This window comes from Protopterus annectens, chromosome 2.part2 (assembly GCF_019279795.1).
Source record: "Protopterus annectens isolate FY-2018-M chromosome 2.part2, PAN1.0, whole genome shotgun sequence".
Lineage (NCBI taxonomy): Eukaryota > Metazoa > Chordata > Ceratodontiformes > Protopteridae > Protopterus > Protopterus annectens.
The window spans coordinates 465846988-465864601 of NC_056730.1; the positions used below are offsets into that span (position 1 = coordinate 465846988).

The 17614-nt window shown below is 39.9% G+C and overlaps 1 protein-coding gene across 1 annotated transcript in view; it reads left to right on the forward strand.

Annotated features, from left to right (window-relative positions):
* HMGCR (3-hydroxy-3-methylglutaryl-CoA reductase) overlaps positions 1–17614 on the forward strand; it is a 1147080-nt gene that overhangs the window by 554735 nt on the left and 574731 nt on the right. The gene's annotated exons all lie outside the window — the stretch shown is intronic.

Here is a 17614-nt window from a genome sequence, read left to right on the forward strand (position 1 = left end):
CAAGAATCCTACAGCTCATTCATTCATTCATTCCATGGAGATGAGCAGACTGGGGCCGAGGCTATTTTCTTTGAGTAGGATCATGGCTACTGATTTAAGGCCCTATCACTGACTGCCTATGTACAGTAGTTGCTCAGGGGTTGATGTGCAGTGGGCATCAGCATAGGTGCATCGTCACCTGAGAAAGTGCCATAACTCCTCGTGACTGCTTTGCTTCCTTGAAGTCTGTGCTGCCATGTAACTTCCTTCTCCGTCATGAACTTGTAACACAAGATCAAGTCTTTCAGACATGCATTTCTTCCCCCGCAGGAGTCTGCCAACAAAGACATGTCATTCCTCCCTTCTCATGCCAGCTTCAACAGGTACCTAAGCCATTAATCAAAACCAGGTTGCACAAGTCATGTCAGGGATTTTATACCTCTACACCATTGAATTTGGCAGGTTTATGAAAGCTTTGTGTGAAAGAATTGTCTTCGCTGGATAATAGATGAGATTCTTAGAAGGGTAAGGCAGATGCTGCAGTTGGGTATATGTGAAGATATGGCAGCAAAACAAGCTCTGCACGTACGGCAGGTGCAGCAGGCCAAAACATTCAACACTCAAACGAAAACAACGGCCAGCACCAACGGTATGGAAAAAATGTATTTTACTGTGGCAACACCATAAAGGTATAATGCAGAGGCACTACACCCACAAATCCAGACTGGTTTCGGCAATGATTTGCCTTCCTCAGTGAAAACAACAAATACAGTATAGAAACAACATTATATATCTTGAGTCACAAACCTCTCTTAATTCTATTGGTTGATTACAAAAAGAGAGAAGTTGGATTATAAGATTGGGTGGATTACTTTCCCCAGATCTTGATGACCATTTGTAATCAGCCATTAGAATTATGAGATGTTTGTGACTCAGGATATAGCAAAGTTCAAATCCTTGGATCTAGTGTTTCTGGTGCTGCTTGTTTTGCAGATGTGCAAAAGCTCCATCAGGTCTGGATCTAAGGAAGGTTTATATGCTAAGCACAGATCACTTCTGAACAATGTGTTGGAGACCAAGTATAGAGACAGAGCTCTAAGGTGATCTGTCTAGGACAGTGTGATAATACCCTGAATTCACTTGGCAAGGAAATGTTGTGGGAGTTCCAGCTGTTGCATATGCCTAGTCAGGTACATGCCGAAGGGGGAAATTGTACTCAATGATGGGTCTGAAAAGAGATTAGTAGAGTGGTACTGAAACTTCCTTGGACCTGGATGCCATACTCTTACTTATAAGTGAGGTGACAAAGAATGAATTTCTTATACCTTTACTATATGTTGGTCAAAGACCAGATTACTATCTGTATATGTTCCCAGATCTCTACCTACTGGGTCAACTCTTAGGAGTGTCTTATCAGTAGAGTAATTTGTCTGGGTAGACATTTTCTCAGAAGGCACTATAATGCACTTATTTGCAATAAGTTGTAATCTGTGGCCTTGGCACCAATCATTTGTGTTAGACCCTGTTGCAAGGTGTTAGTGTCAAGGGGGGCATTTATGATCGTTCCCAGTTTGCAGTCATCTGCAAACTTGATGAGCCAGAGGCCCTTAACATTAGCCTTGAACTCTGAGAAGTAGATACCAAAGAGGACTGGGCCCAGCATGGATCCCCGTGGTACTCCACTGGTGACCTGCCTGTTGGTGGAGGTGGTCTGACCAATCCTGGCTTCTTGGGTCCTGTCTGTGAACCATTTGGCAGTCCAGTGAATTGTGTATGAATTTATGTCTAATTCAATGAATATGTTCACAATACCCGAGTGAAATATTGTGTTAATTGCATTAGCCAGATCCAGATAGGCAATATGCACCATTTTCCCTTCATCCATTGCCTTGGTTACCTTCTCAAAGAAGTCTATTAGGTTAAGTAGGCATGACCTTCTTTGACAAAACACAAACTTGGATGGGTCAAGTGTCTGTAGATTGCCAGTGTTTTTGCTGATCATTTCCATGATAATTCATTCCATGGGTTTGCATATTAAACTAGTCAGACTAATGGTCTCTAGTTTCTGGGGTCAGTTGATGGTCCGCCCTTGTTAAGGAGGATAACCGCTGCCATCCTCCATTCACTTGGTACATAGCCTGTTTTGAGGCTGCAGTTGAAAAGTGACTCAAGTGATCCTGATAGGTCATCTTTTAGGCTGTTTAGGAGGCAACCTGGGATATGTTAGGTCCCACTGAGGCTGTGTTTTTAGCTTTAGTGAGTGCTGCAATGATGTACACCCTGCTTCTAGTTTTGGGGGTCATGCTAGGGATTTCACAAAGGTTGGCAGGGGTAAAGTTTGAGCTAAATTCTTTGGCCAGCAGATACGCTATATCACTGTGCTCAGTGAAGGTGGTACCATTTACTACGAGGTCTGCACACTGTTGCATGTTACCTTTGATGTTTCAGGCATAGCTGTAGAAGGCCTTGTGGTGGTCTATAGCCTGAGAAGCTATCTTGACCTCTTAATTGGCTCTGTTAGATTTGATTTTAATTATTCTTCTTAGTTTTCTCTTCATTTTTATTAGTAAGCTAGGCCATTATGAGAGTTGCTGTTTCTTACTTTGGCCATGACTTCTTTCCTTTTGTTATATGCCCTGTTAAGCTTAGGATTCCACCATTGTGATTTGCATTGGGCTTGCTTCTGGTAAGTTCATCAGCCTATATGCAGTCATTTACATGTTTGTACAGTGTTTCTGTAAATAATTATGCATAAACTGTTGTGAACTCTGGATTGCATGGATCATTGAAATTTGACAAACTGTCTGCTAATATGATGTAGTTTGCTTTAGAATAGTTTCTAACTGCAACAGGTTTTGCTAGGATTTCCAAGTTGATTTTTAGTTGAAATGAGCTTTGTGATCAGCCTCACCAGTAAGGATGTGACACATGGGGGGGTGCAGCGCGTTCCCATATTAGTGAAGAACAAGGTTCAGTATGTTTGAACCTTGGGTTGAAGTGTGCACTACCTGATCAAGAACATTTGTGTTAAAGTCCAGGAAATGTGTCTGTAAACTAGAGACAGGGTATGTTTCCCAGCCTGTAGAGGGGATAATTAAAGTTTCCATGAATAAAGTGTTGGGTTGAATGGAGAGTGCCTACAGTAAGTCTACGTAAGAGTTACAGGATTCTAAAGACATAGATGGTGACCTGTAACTTGCTAAGATATAGTATGGGACTCTAGATGTTTCACACATGGATGAACTCCTGGGTATCATGCTGTTTAACCAACCTTTTGGTATACTTATTACTAATGTACCCCTCCACTTTTAGTCCTTGTCTGCTTGGAAGGCACTATAGTCTTGCATTGCTGGAGTACTTTCTGTGGATATAAATCATGTCTCAGTATTGCACAGATGTTTTTGTTCCCCAGAGTGAGGAGAGCTTGTAGGGTATGAAGTTTCTTGTTAAAGCTCCTAACATTGAGCAGTAACACCTTTAGATTCCTTTGGGTTTTGTTTGCTATGTCTGTAGGTTTGTCAGTTTGGCATTGCCTAAAAAAGGCTGTTAGGGGGTGTGTGAAGAAAATAAACACTATCCGTGTTAGTATGTCTAGCAGGAGATTTGTATATGTTCTGAGATTAACTTGTATTGTATGCCAGCATATCTAATTGTGAAAATGTAAACAAGTTTTTGAAATGTTTAAAGGATCTGTCAGTGTTTTGAGATATTTCTAATTGCACCTTTGTGATGGAGATTCTAAAGTACAATCTGTGGAGAATATGCTGATGTTCTTTGTGTTTCACTGTTGCAGTCATCACATTTGGGTTATCTCTGCCAGGGTAGCCCTCGGCCGGCCCAAATACCAGAGGCTTAGTATTTCTGCGTCGGTTGCTGTCGATTCAGGACTGACGTCAGGTCGTCAGTAGTATAAAGTAAGGTAGTCGACACCTTTACATCAGTCTTTCTTGCCATGGAGCCCGAAGCAGAAGCAGTTCACATGAGTGCAGGTCAGCAGCTACCTGAGTTTCGCCTACCGAATTGAAGCTGAAGTCTTCTAAAGCTAAGTACCCCGTTGGGGATCCTTTTTTCCTGCACTAATCGATGTCAGAAAAAGTTAACAATTGTCTCACCTATGGAAAGCAAATAGCACACCGAGACTTTCATTCTTACTGCGTCACTTGTTTAGGCCCAGACCACGACGTCCCCCGTTGTCGCTTCTCTGCTTTGTTTAATGCCAGAACTATCCATCGTCTGGCCCTTATTGTAGCTAGGTATTTTTGCTTATAGTCCTCGAACTCCGGTATGGGTTCGGTAAGCCATCTGGCAGTAGATCTTCCGACAAAACATAAAGATAAAGAGAGACAGACGGAACATGTCCAGACCTACCAAAGACGCTCCCGTTAAGCTAGTCATCAGTTCTCCGGTCCTCAGTGAGGTGCTTTCACAGCCCCTGATGCTCGCTTCTGTGGATTCACAGGCCACTACCGAGACCCTTTCAGAGTCTGGTATGCTGCAAAACTCTTCTTTGACTAAGGATCCTTCGGTCGTCTCTACCTTGGATGGGTCCGGAGCTGCTGAGCAGGCACTAGCTTCTGAGGAAGTCCTTTGCACTACTGATTCTTGACACAAACATGCATCTTCTTTCGCGACTACCGTTCTTGCGAAAACGACCGAGTTTCTTAGGCCCAGGGTACGAACCACACCCAAGAAACTGACAACCCAATTTCAGGTACCTGCTTCCTTGCCTCTCAAATGCTTAAAATGGTGGAAGACCTTATCATGCTGATCAGGGGAAATCAAGCTACCACCTCCAAAAGGAAAAGAGATCTGTCCCCTGTAGTTTTCTCTGAACAAGAGCCAGATGACTCTGATGCATCTGAATATGAAGACATGCAACCCCTCTCTACTTATGAGGATTTTGATGCAGAGGATTCCATCCCTTCTGCCTCTCCCCCAGAGGAGTTTTCCTTTGGGGAAACCCTTCATACCTTAAGGGAGCATTTCCAATGGGAGAGTCAGGACTACCCTCAGTGTAAAAAGAGACTCATGGAATTCTTAGATCTTCCACAGCACAGACCCTTGGTCATCCTCCCAGTCCTGGATGTTGTGGTGGATGTTTTCCTGAAATCCAGTTTGACTCCTGACAACCTCCCTCCTGCACCCAGAAAACCCGACAGGTACTATAGAGTCCCTGAGTCACACAAATTTCTTTTTAAAAATCCTACTGCTGACCCAGAGATAATTTCTCAAGGATGGGTCAAGGGTCTGTAGATTGCCAGTGTTTTTGATGATCATTTCCATGATAATTCATTCCATGGGTTTGCATATTAAACTAGTCAGATTAATGGGTCTGCAGTTGTTTCTGGGATCAGTTGATGGTCCACCCTTGTTAAGGAGGATAACCGTTGTCATCCTGCATTCGCTTGGTACATATTACTATTATTATTATAGTACGATTACCTAGAAATGGCTGAGTTTAGGTGGCAAGTTTGTACAAATGCATCTGAAGCACCAGGTCTTAATAGTGCAGTATCCATCAGCTCTGTTCTCAGGCTCAAGGCACAATTTCTTACATGACAGTCATCAGTACCTGCTATTAGGGTAGGATGCTAATAAACAGCAAATACGTACATACTTTCATATGCATAAATATTGACATCTGTTGCTTTGTTTTTAACTTATTATAGGATATATTTAATTGTCAAGTATATTTTATATGTTTTTAATCACATTTTTTCTTTTTTACTTTTTTACTGTGAGTGCAATATATATATATATATATATATATATATATATGTGTGTGTGTGTGTGTGTGTGTGTGTGTGTGTATGCTGCTCTTTATATGTTTCTATGTCCTTTCAGGACATTATTTTATTAATTAGTTAGTGATGACTAATTTGTTGGAATAGCATATATAAGGCTGTTGTGTAATATGCTATATTATTCTGAAGAAGTTTCTATTCAAGAGACGAAAGCGCTCAATAAACGTTTGTGGGGATTGAATACTGGTCTCCTGGTGTTTGGAAACTAAGCCATTTGTTAATGTCAGTCATTTTTTGTTCACACCATAGCATCATCCTTGGTGAAGGTAGAATACTGCTCAGTCCAGGGCACATACTAGTCTAAGACACGTATTCAGAAAGGTCCATAATGTCTCTTCATATAATCCAAAGAGGTATGTCTCAGGTCATTTACACCAATATAGACTATGATGGAATCATACTGGTGCTTGTGATGCATTGACTTGAGTGCATGTATAGCTTGACAGATCCTGGCTCCAGATAAGCAACTGACCATAATCTCCTTGACCAGTTTAGTGAGTGGGGCATCTTTCTGTCGTACAGTGGAGTCCCCTGTGACAGGAGCCCTGGGTAAATTGTTTGCCTTCCTTATGGGTTTTGTTTTCCGGGGCCCATTGGGTGTAGGATTATGTGTGGTGTCTGTTGTTGCTTCTGGTGAATGCTTTAGAGATTGCTGAGAATAGGCATTGCTGTTTGCAGGTTTAGGAGGTCTTTGATGTTTGGGAGATTGCTTTTTTACTGGTTCATGAGATGGTCTGTGTGTAGACACTGTGTGGTGGATGTAGTGTTTGTGTCTTGACAATTTTGTTCGAATGCAGGATTTTTGCTTCCAAGGACATTGTGCATATACATCTCTCATATACTGTGTTTGTTTCTTTATTTGTTAAAAGGTTATCGGTGAATATGAGAGTTTCTACACTGTCTACCAAGCTGGCTACAGAGACATTTGGAAATTGCATATCCATGTTGTCTGGACCTGTATTAGGGTGAGCAATTAGGTTTGAGGACAGGGTTTTACAAAGGTCTCCTCCTAGGGTGGTCTCTAGGGTTAGGGATTAGAGTTGAATAGTGTTAAGATGTGGGATTAGATAGTGCTAGGATATGGTATTAGTACTATCTGATGTGCAGGCTAACTGCTCTGAGCTTATCTTTGTGCAGTGCATCACTGAATTGCAGATTACAGTCCTAGTACTTGATTTATAGGTTAACTCCTGTGTTTTACAACTCAGACAGTGCTATCACCTACTACCACTAGGTGGAATATCCCGGTCCTCTTAATGTAAAAGCACAAAAAAGATTGCTTCCAACAAAACCGCTTTAACAAACTAGCTAGACAAGGCAAGTTCAAATCAGTCAGACCAGTAGTAAGACAATTTTTGCAAATGCAGTAATTTCAGCCTTAAATAAAGATAAATGCACAAATAAAACAAGAAATCAGTAGTCAATCACTTAAAAATGAAATGGGGTAACAGTTTGTAAATGTACATAGATTTTTTAAAATGTATGACTGTGTATATCTGCTGTCAGTACATATTGGGGTGAGATGGGCAATGCACCATTGCAGGTTGTCTGAAGATGATATGTTAAAAGTATTGTTGCAGTTCTACAGTAAAATTGTGTTAAAGGTATGATGGTGATGTACCAGTACCTTTTAGCGTTGATTAACTTGCTTGTTTATTGTACAACTGTATTGCATGTTTATATAATTTTGCATTTTGTACATGCAAGTAAACCGGTAATTGTTAAAGAAGGAATATGGATGCTATGTCTTTTTTGTAAACTGTGGGAAAGGGGAAGCACAAAAAGGAACAAAAAAGCATTATAAGGGAGCAAATAGAAGGATAGTGCAGATCGTAGGGCATTGGAAAACTGAAGTAAAGATGAAAAATGCTTGGAAAGGATGATGAAAAAGGTAGGAGCAAAACGTGGTTGGAAAATGTTGAGCTTAGAAAAAATATAGGATAAATGCATGCTGTCTTGAGTTCCCCAGTTTAGAGGGATGGAACCTTAACTGTGACCCAGATGATAAGGGTTTGATTAACGGATCTGGCAGTGGAGGAGATGGACAGGGAGTGCAGTGGTGAAGAGTTGTGGCCCACTTGCCTTGTGGTGGGATGGGGAGACAGGAGTTTGCACTTGGTGCCACATAGGGCATTGTGATTTCTCTGGCAAAGACTAGGGAAGCCATCACTCATGCTCCAGGGGTAGAGGCATGGCTACTTGGAACACCCCCTTTGGAAGTGAGAGGACTTCCTCAGTGGTCTGCCTACTGCACACCCTCCCCCCCAACATCCGACTGTGTGCATGCAAGATTAGGGCAGTGAAGCAAAAGTATCAAACCTCTTCTAATGGCTGTTTGAGTGATATCCCACCTTCATGACTCTTGCTGCAGTGATGGGTAATGAATGGGCTATTCAACTGGGAGGGGCTGATACTCAGTAGACAGTAGGTGCAAAGAGAGCCAAAAAGCCAAAAAAAAAAAAAAAAAAAAAAGACTGTCCTCGGGACTGATATAGTAGGCACAGTCGTCATGGATATCCGTACAGTGGAAAAGAGGAACTGGGATATAGTAGTCCAGTTTATCATATCCTCAGAATGGACAGAAAAGGAGAATGTCAGACATGAGTGGAAAGAGACAGTCCATGTTGTAAGATGTTGGAAGAAGAGGAAACAAGGAAAATGGGGCAAAGTAGGAGTGGAGTAGAAGGCAAGTACAATGACAGATTACAGACTGTGTAGGAAAAATGGTATTTAAACACTGTTTATCACTCTTTGCACACATCAATAGAGAAGGACAAGCTTTTCATGGACAGACAGGAAAGAGAGTAGTGGTGGCGGGAGGTTTTATTAACCTAGATGCAAACTGATCTGTTTCTACACAGGGAGCAGGAATAGAAAGGTATATGAAGAATTATTTCAGTAGATAAAAAGAAGACATCAGACGGAAATATTCCAGACTTTGTTTTCTGTAGGGCTTGCAAAGTTTATGATGCAATGGTGAGATCGCTACTGGCCAGTAATGACCACGGCACTTGTAGTTCACCTTGGGTAAAGAAGACCGAAGAAACAAAAGACAGTAATGTGAGCCTATGGAAACTCGAACTCCAAGCTGCTGGGAGTGGAGATGCAGAAGGAACTAGGATAGTGAGGGAAGTAAAAGAAGATTCAAAGAATGCATTCTGAAAAGTATCCAGGGTGTTTGCCCAAAAGATGAAAGGCAGTGCTCATGAGGATATCACAGTGGATGAGCAGGAAGGTCAAGGCAGTACTCAGGAATAAAGAGAAGACATTCAACTAGTGGAAAGTAGTCATAGGAAAAGAAGAGAAGCAGGCCTGTATCAAGGTCATGAATGAAGAGGCTAAACAAAATAGCAAGACTGGACTGGAGAGAACACTGACTCAAAGGTATTAAGTGAAGAGGGAGAGTTTCTTTTTCTGACACATTTCAAAGATTATAAAGTGGTACCAGTGTAAAAAGGCTGATTGAGTGGATGTTAGGTGCAGCAAGGATATTACTGAGACAATGAATTTATTCAGTACATCAGCATTCAGAAAAATAGAGAAGGTTGCTGTGCTGGGAGGGGAAAGATGGCAAAGATAGATAAGAGATGGATGGAAGAGGTAATGTAGAAAAGAAACTGGTCAGCTTACAGGAGAACAACGCACAGGATCCATTTAGGATGCTGATCAGATTGCTTAAGGGGAAAAAAACTAGAAAGCACTCTGGCAGAACTGCTCAGAGCAATCTTTAACAGAACTGTGTCCAACAGGAAAAGACCAGATAAGTGGAAAACAGCTTCATTTGTCCCTTTGTTTGAGGGTGCTAACATGATAATTCAAGACAGAGACAGATAAATGTGGTGGAGAGGATCCTGATGCTTTTCTAAAGGACAACCAACTTCATGATTTACACTGGAATGGTTTTACTACCTAGAATAGCTACCAGTCTCTTGATGCATTTCATTGTCCTGGTAACAGCAGAACCAGGTGAGGACCTTTCTGGGCTCGAAGGCCTCTGACTGAGTACCATTTCAAGAGCTATTTGGAAAGTATAAAAGGCTATGAGTAGGGTGGTAACTTAGTCTCATTTGGGAATGACAGAGAGGAAGAACTCCATGGATGAAGCCTACCCAGAGACTGTCACAGCAGGTCAGTGCTGAGGTCCTCACTTTTCAGTATTATTTCTGACATGTTGAATGGGGCGATCCATGAGTGGTCATTACTGAAGTACTGAAAGCAGAGACAGCAGAGTGTTTGTGGAAAAAGATTACTCATTGTACAACAGGCAGAAGAGGAGTACATTTATTCCACTATTCAGGGAATGTCAAGAAGCAGGCATGAGATTCAAACTGCTATACCCAGCTTTCTTCAAAATTTTCTTCTGTGACAGAACAAAATCATTTTTGATTAAGGCCATGCTAAGGGAGAAATACAAAAGTTTATCCAACAAAAAGTGAGCTGTGAAACGGAAGGAAATTCTACTTCTAGTTCTGGTAATAGACCACAGAGAGACTGTGCCAGTGTATCATTTTCCAATGTTTAAACGGAAAATACTGGAGAGAAGGAAGGGAGCATGAGAGTTGACTAGAATAATTGAGAATACATTGAAAATGAAGCAGAGATAGGATTTCAGAGATGGAGATGAACAGGAATAAAACCAGTAACTTGGAAATTGGCAAATGTGGGATTACAGAGCAATAATTATATTTGTGAAATATGATAGAACAAGAAAATCTGGAAATATTGGACTTATTGGACTTTGTTGGACTTGTAGGGGACTCTAAAGTATGTGCCCTAGTTCATGTCATTAATGTTCAGAAAAATACGTAGGGGAGGGGAAGAGGAGGGAGAAAGTTAACTAAGTAAAACACATTTTTTTTCTTAATATTACTATTTGTATGGTGTATGATTTTCTTTGCATGCTATAAAGTAAAGTTTTCTCAATTGTTTTAAGTGTTATGGGGGTACTATTTTTAAACAGGTGCTCCTGGTTTTTTTTTTTCTTTTTTTCTTTCTCCTTTCTTCTCTCTTTTTCCATGTTTAGTTTTATGAATTGTAGGCACTGCAATGTTAAAGTCCAGTTAAAACATGATAAAATAAAAACTAATGTCCTTTTTATCATTCTTACATTGGGGAATGACTGGATTAAGGCCCTTAGTTTGATCTAGTAACATGTTTTAAGAGAAATTATAAAAATGAAATATTATTGAATATTTTAAGGCTTTTTTCTAGCAAATACATATATGCTTCATAGCAATTCTATATATGGTCCTCCTGTCTCCATGGAGACAGTCTGATAAAGAGAAATTGGGTAGGAGATAATGTTATTTGAAAGCATTCAGGTGTTTTTTTTTCCAGCTGGGGAGCTATAAAGATAAGACAAAACCAGACAGCACTTAATAGAACACACGCTGAACCATATGTCTTAGCATGGATAAACCTATCTTTTAGGTTAACTCAAGTGTGTGAGTGTGGCTGTCAGTTTAGGATATTTGTTCCTATTAGGAGAAACATCAGTATTTGAAAATGTACATAGTTTAGTGTGATAGTATTAAGTTAATAGGTTTTAGGGGATATTTGACATGTTTTTTTCTGTTTGAGGGCTTTCAGTAAAACAAAAAGGTTTGCAAGATATGACATAGGCTGAAATGGATAAGACTAGAAACAACTGTATAAAAATTCAAATTGGCAAAAATGTATGTGTGTAACACAAAAGCTGGAACTGGACATTTAAGCAAAAAAAGCTGTTAAACATAAAAGGTGGGAATAATAACTTCAATATAATGATGCTTTCTGTAATGTCTTTAAATGTCGTTGGTCTCCAAGAAAAATACAAAAAAGAAAGAGCAGTGAACTGTGTTAAAAATGTAGATTGCAAGTAACTGTGCTGCAGGACACACATTTGCAAAAGAACTGAACATGTAAATTTGATAATTAAACATTTTTAGGATGATTGCTCAGCAGAATACCTAGGACAAAGGAAAAGAGGAGTACTTATATTAATTGCAAGAGGAACTCCAATAGTGACAGAAGAAGATAAAAAGGATAATAATGGTAGATTTGTAGTACTAAGGTCTTACTGGCAAGGGAGGAAGATTACATTGGCATGTAAAACTGCTATAATGTAGCCTAAGAAATTCTGGGAGAAATAATCAGCTTTCAACAAAGAACTAGGATTTTATTTGCAATAGTGAAGATGTGTCTTGGGGGCCCAGAAGGGAAAGTATTATAAAGGAGGGGGTAGACTTTTGAAGAAATGTATGACAATATTTGGTATGGAAGATGTGAACTCAGTACTAGGAGTTCAGAGTGAATTTACATATTCCCCAAGATACAAAAACTGGGCTAGGCTAGAAAGAATTTACAGTTCTCAGGAATATGTGCATTTAATTGAAGGACTTGATACGTACCCATTAACTACTTCAGATCATGCACCAATAATAACTAAAATAAAAACACAGGGTAATGAAATAAAAATGAGATACTGGTGCTTTCCCACTTATCTGTTGAAAAGAGATGAATTTAAGAAATGGTTAGTGGAAATTATTAAGGAGCTGTTAGAGAGGATAGAAATGTCTTCTGAAAATATAGCTAGGGAGTGGAATAAAATTAAAGTGGAGTTTAAAAATAGGGTGGAAATAAAAGGGAGATATGGTTAATAAGTAAGAATTATTTACAGGGACAGACAAATGATGGCATATTGCAAAATAGGGGGATTCTCACAGAACAAGAAGAGGAGAAACTACATAATGCTAAACAGAAAATAAGGGATTACCTGGATAATATGCATGAGTTTAGAAAGATTTCTGTTAAGTAACTCTTTTTGATAATAACTCTAGAGCACAAAAACTTTTAGCACAATGACTCAGGCAACAGAAAGTAGAAAGGGCTGTTACCAAGCTTAGAGAGCCTATAAAAAGGAAGGTAACAAGAAATCCTCTAGAGGTATTAGAAATATTTTGGAAATTCTGTGAAAGTCTGCATGAAGTAGAGAAGTATAGAAATCATGAACATGTACAAATTGAAATGTTTGTTGAAGAATTAAATATGCCAAAGTTAGAAGTAGATGAAGCTCAACTGCTAACAGTTAGGATAGGAGAAAATGAGATAAAAATGGTGATGTATAACCAATCTACAGGAAAGTCCACAGGAATAGATGGTATTCGTATGGAAGTTTGGAAGCTAGGAGGGGAAAATGATAAAGATATGGAAGGTTATGTTTAACAGTATTTTAAGAGGAGGAGAAGTGCCAACATCCTGGAAGAAAGCAAGTGGTAGCTGTAATACCTAAAGAGGGTAAAGATCCATCAGATCCAGCTTTATACAGGCCCATGCCAATAGTAAACCATGTTTATAAAGTGTTTATGTCTATAATGGCTACAAGAATGGCAACCGTTATGCCAAAATAGATAGATATGGCTCATTGCGGTTTTGTGGAGGGAAGGCAAACAGTTGACAACATTAACAGAACATTGATGATCCAGAGGGAAGCAAAATGTAAGAAAATACCTGTGTTGTTGCTGGGTCTTGATGCAGAGAAAGCATTTGACAGAGTAAGCTTGGACTTCATGAGCAGGGTAATGGAAACCTTTGCATTTCCTGATAAAATTATACGGTTGATTAGGAGGTTTTATGAGGGATAGGAGGAGAAAATTAAGTGGATGGGGTCCTATGTGATAATTTCTGCTTGATCATAGGGTCCTGGCAGTGGTGTCCCCTTTCCTCCTTTGTTATTTGCATTATGTTTAGAACCATTGGCAAAGAAAATAAGGGACTCAGAAATTCAAGGATATAATTGGTATGGTAGTCATGAAATGCTGGCTGTATTTGCAGATGATGATATGTTATACCTGATAAAACCAGAAAAGGGCATTACAATGTTGTGGAACATTTTGAGACAATTTCATATCTTTTAAGGATACACAATTAATGCAGCTAAAACAAAGGCAATAGTGGTAAATTACTTACCCACACATGAATTCATAGGTTCATAGGTAGGTACTAGGCTATTGGCCCTAGGGCCTATATAAGCCTAGCCAAGTGGTACCCTGGCTTTTGCCACCCAAGAAAATTATTTTCCTGTGCCCCTGTCAAGCAGAGCCACAGAAGTGATCCCTGGGCTGAATTTCCTATCTCCCATCCAATCATCAAGATTTTTCTTGGAGTGCTAATGAGGAGCTTTGTTTGATATAGATAAGTAGTTTGTTCCAGAGTATGGAAAGTCTCTGGGACAGGAATCTATCCCTCCAGCATGTTCTGTTTATTGTGGTGACATGGTTTAGGTCCCTAGAGCGTGTAGCTCTGAGGGATTGGGATTTCTTTAAGTGGAGCATGTCCAACAGCTCAGGGTTTGACATTGCTTTGTATGTTAGGCAGAGATTGCCTCTTGAGTAGGTGATATGCGACGGAGTAAAACTGAAGTTTTTTGAGACGGTCTGAGTAGGGCATCGGTAATCCTCTTTGTGAGGTATTTCTGCGGCCTTTCCAGTTGTTGCAGATGTCTTGTGAGGTACATACCAAAAGGGTCATTGTACTCTATAATGGTCTAATGAGTGATGAGTAGAGGGGAACAATGACCTCTTTTTTTCCTGGATGAGAAACCTTTTGTGATGAGGTGTGCCACGTAGAAGGATTTCCTGACTACTGTGGCGATGTGATTATCAAAGGTGAGACTACTGTCCACCTGTGTCCCAAGGTCTCTTATTACACTTTCGGTGTTAAGTAGACTACCGCCTATGTGGTAGTTCATGGGTACAGAGTTTTTACCAAAAGGGATGACAGTGCACTTTTTGGCATTGAGCTTGAGGCCATGGCTTTGACACCAAGCATCTGTCTCAGTGAGGCCCTTTTGTAGGATGTCCACATCATTAGGAGTTTCAATTATGGCTCTCAGTTTGCAGTAATCTGCGAACCTCATTAGCCAAAGACCTTCTGTGTTAGCCTTTACTTCAGAAAAGTAGATACCAAACAGGAGAGGACCCAGGACTGAACCCTGTGGTACTCCACTTGTCACTGGTCTGAAGTTGGATTTAGAGTCTGCTACTTCCACAGTGTGGGTTCTGTCAGTGAGCCAGTTGGCAACCCATCTTCTGACATAGGGATTTATAACTAGTTTAGTGAGTTTATCTATAATTCCAGAGTGGGGGATGGTGTCAAAAGCCTTGGTGAGGTCTAAATAGGCTTTCTGAACCACCTTACTCTCATCTACGGCTTTGGTGACCGCTTCAAAGAAGTCCATCAGGTTTAGGAGACATGATCTGCCTTTTACAAACCCGAACTGGGTAGGGTCCAGAGTTTGGAGATTACCAATGTCATTGTTTATAAGTTCCATGATGATACGTTCCATAGCTTTGCAGACCAGGCTTGTCAGGCTAATGGGGCAGTAGTTCCCAGGATCCGTGGTGGCTCCCCCTTTGTGGAGTGGGATAACTGTTGCTGTGCACCATTCAGTGGGCACAAAGCCTGAGGTGAGGCTATGATTGAACATGGTACTTAGGTGGGGTGCCAGTTCATTCTGTAGTTCGTATGGAACGCAGCCTGGGATGTTGTCCGGTCCCATGGATGCTGTGTTCTTGGCTTTGGAGACTGTGTTTTTTACCTGTGCAGCCGTGATTACAGGAACTTTGCATTCTTCCAGTATGGAGATGGGTCCTTTAGGGGGTGAGAGAGGGTTAAAGTTAGCACTGAACCTCTCTGCCAGGATGTTGGCAATATCAGTTGGTTCTGTATATTTAGTGCCAGAATGCTTTGTGGTTGTCTTTAGAATCAGTGGCAATTTTGTTTTCGTAACTAGCTTTGGAGGATTTTATGAAGGATCTCAGTTTCTTACTGAGACTGACCAGGGAGTTCCTCCAATCATGGGATTTTACTCTTTTTTGCAACAGTTTCTTTCTTCTGTTGTAGAGTTTGTTTATGGCAGGGGACCACCAGATTGGCTTCCTTTTTTTTGGAGGATAGCATCTTGGTTCTGTTACAGATTGCACGATCCATGCACTCGTGTAAGTGCTTATAAAGTGCATTTGTATAGGATTCAGCAGTCGTACCTCTACTGGTTCAGCAGACGTACCTCTGTTGGTTCAGTAATATCCATATTTATGGGGACATGATAAAATGAAGTGTTTAGGAGTATGGATTAAAAATCATTTAGGCGTGGTAGTTGTTGATATGTGGGAAGAGACTAAACAAAAGATAATACAAAAACTGAGAAAGTGGAAGCTTTGATATGGATAGTAAGATACAAGCAGTTAAATGTTTAGTCCCTTTAGTCTTATACACAGATCAGACATATTTTTATCAACCATAGAAGAAGTTGTTGATTGCAATTAATAAAGAGCTGAAGGATTTTATCTGGAAGGTGTAGACTGCAACAGTCAAGTGGGTTAAGCTGATTCTTCCAATAGAACAATGCAGATTGGGATTATCCTATTTGAAGGGGTATTTCAGAGCTACACAGTTAAGGATCCTATACATAGCAGAAGCAGAAACCGATAATTTAAAGTAGAAAGGGATGATGAAACAGGGGGAGATTGGAATTTTGGATGCAGATCTTAAAGGAGAATAGCAATAATCATGCAGACTATTATATTCATAAAGTTGCAGAAAGTGTTCTAAGAACTAAGCCAACATGGGAATGGAAAAAGGAGATTCTGCCGATAGGAATAACTGCAATTAGGGATACAGGCAATATGCATGCGGGCCTGGAATTTATTGGATAAATCTGGCAAAGGGAACCAAGGTATTGGAGCAAATAACTGGAGGGAGGAAAGGTAATAGAATGGGAAGAAGCCAAGAATTTATTTATAGACTGCAGGTTAGAGATTATCAAGGATTGATGTAGATCCACAACCACAAGTAGAATTCCAGTACTGGCAGTAACAAAATCCTTGCTGGTTGTTTGTATTTAAGGATTGATATAAAGTATAGGCAAAGAGAAGTAAATAGGGTGGTCTTAAAAGAAATATCAGCACTGGTGTTTTTTTTAGTAGAATCTAGAGCAGAAGCTGCTGTTAAAAAAAATAATAAAATATTTCATGATAACTATAAAAATCAGTCAGAGGAGGTTAGAAAGGATTGGTAAGAGAGACTGGATAAGCAATTCACATGTCTTCCAAAGATGCAACAAAATCTAGAAGATTTAGGATTTTTCTTGGAAATGTTTACATAGATATTTTTATTCCCAAAGTAGACTCCAGAGAATTTTTCCTCAGATAGACAGCAAATGTTGGAAGTGTGGTGGGGAAAAAGAGGTAATTGTGAACATATTTTCTGGGAGTGTAATGAGTTGGCAGACTTTAAAGATTCTCTGTCGGAGATACTGGGTGAGCAAATTGGTGTAATTATGGAACTGATTTTTCTGAGCTATGAAACGGAATCAGAATTGCCTAGATATTGTAAAGCCTTGCTGAGTCTAATTATGGTGGAAAATGAAAATCAGAGTCTAAACATCTGTACTAGAAGTAGTGAATGTAGTAACAGAGATAACACAACTGGAATTGGGATCTTTAAAAAAAGGGTAAGCACAAATTATGTAGGAAAAATGGGAATTTTGGGAACAATGCATACAAGGGAGGATTGAGTTTTAAAAGAAGGCAGGACTTGAATGAACTATGTAATGTTTGACTGACGATGATTGGGTAGATTTATAAGTCATGTATAATGTTTGCAACTAGGATTATGTCAATAAGGTTTGTGATGTAAAATGCTTGCAGCTGGGATTATGTCAATATGGTTTGCTTTCAGTTATATAAATATGATTGCCTGTATCATAAGTGATAATTTAACAAAGCCGTTTCTTGTTTAAAAAAAAAAAAACATGGGAAATGCTGAAATGGTAGGAGCTCACTTTAACCCGA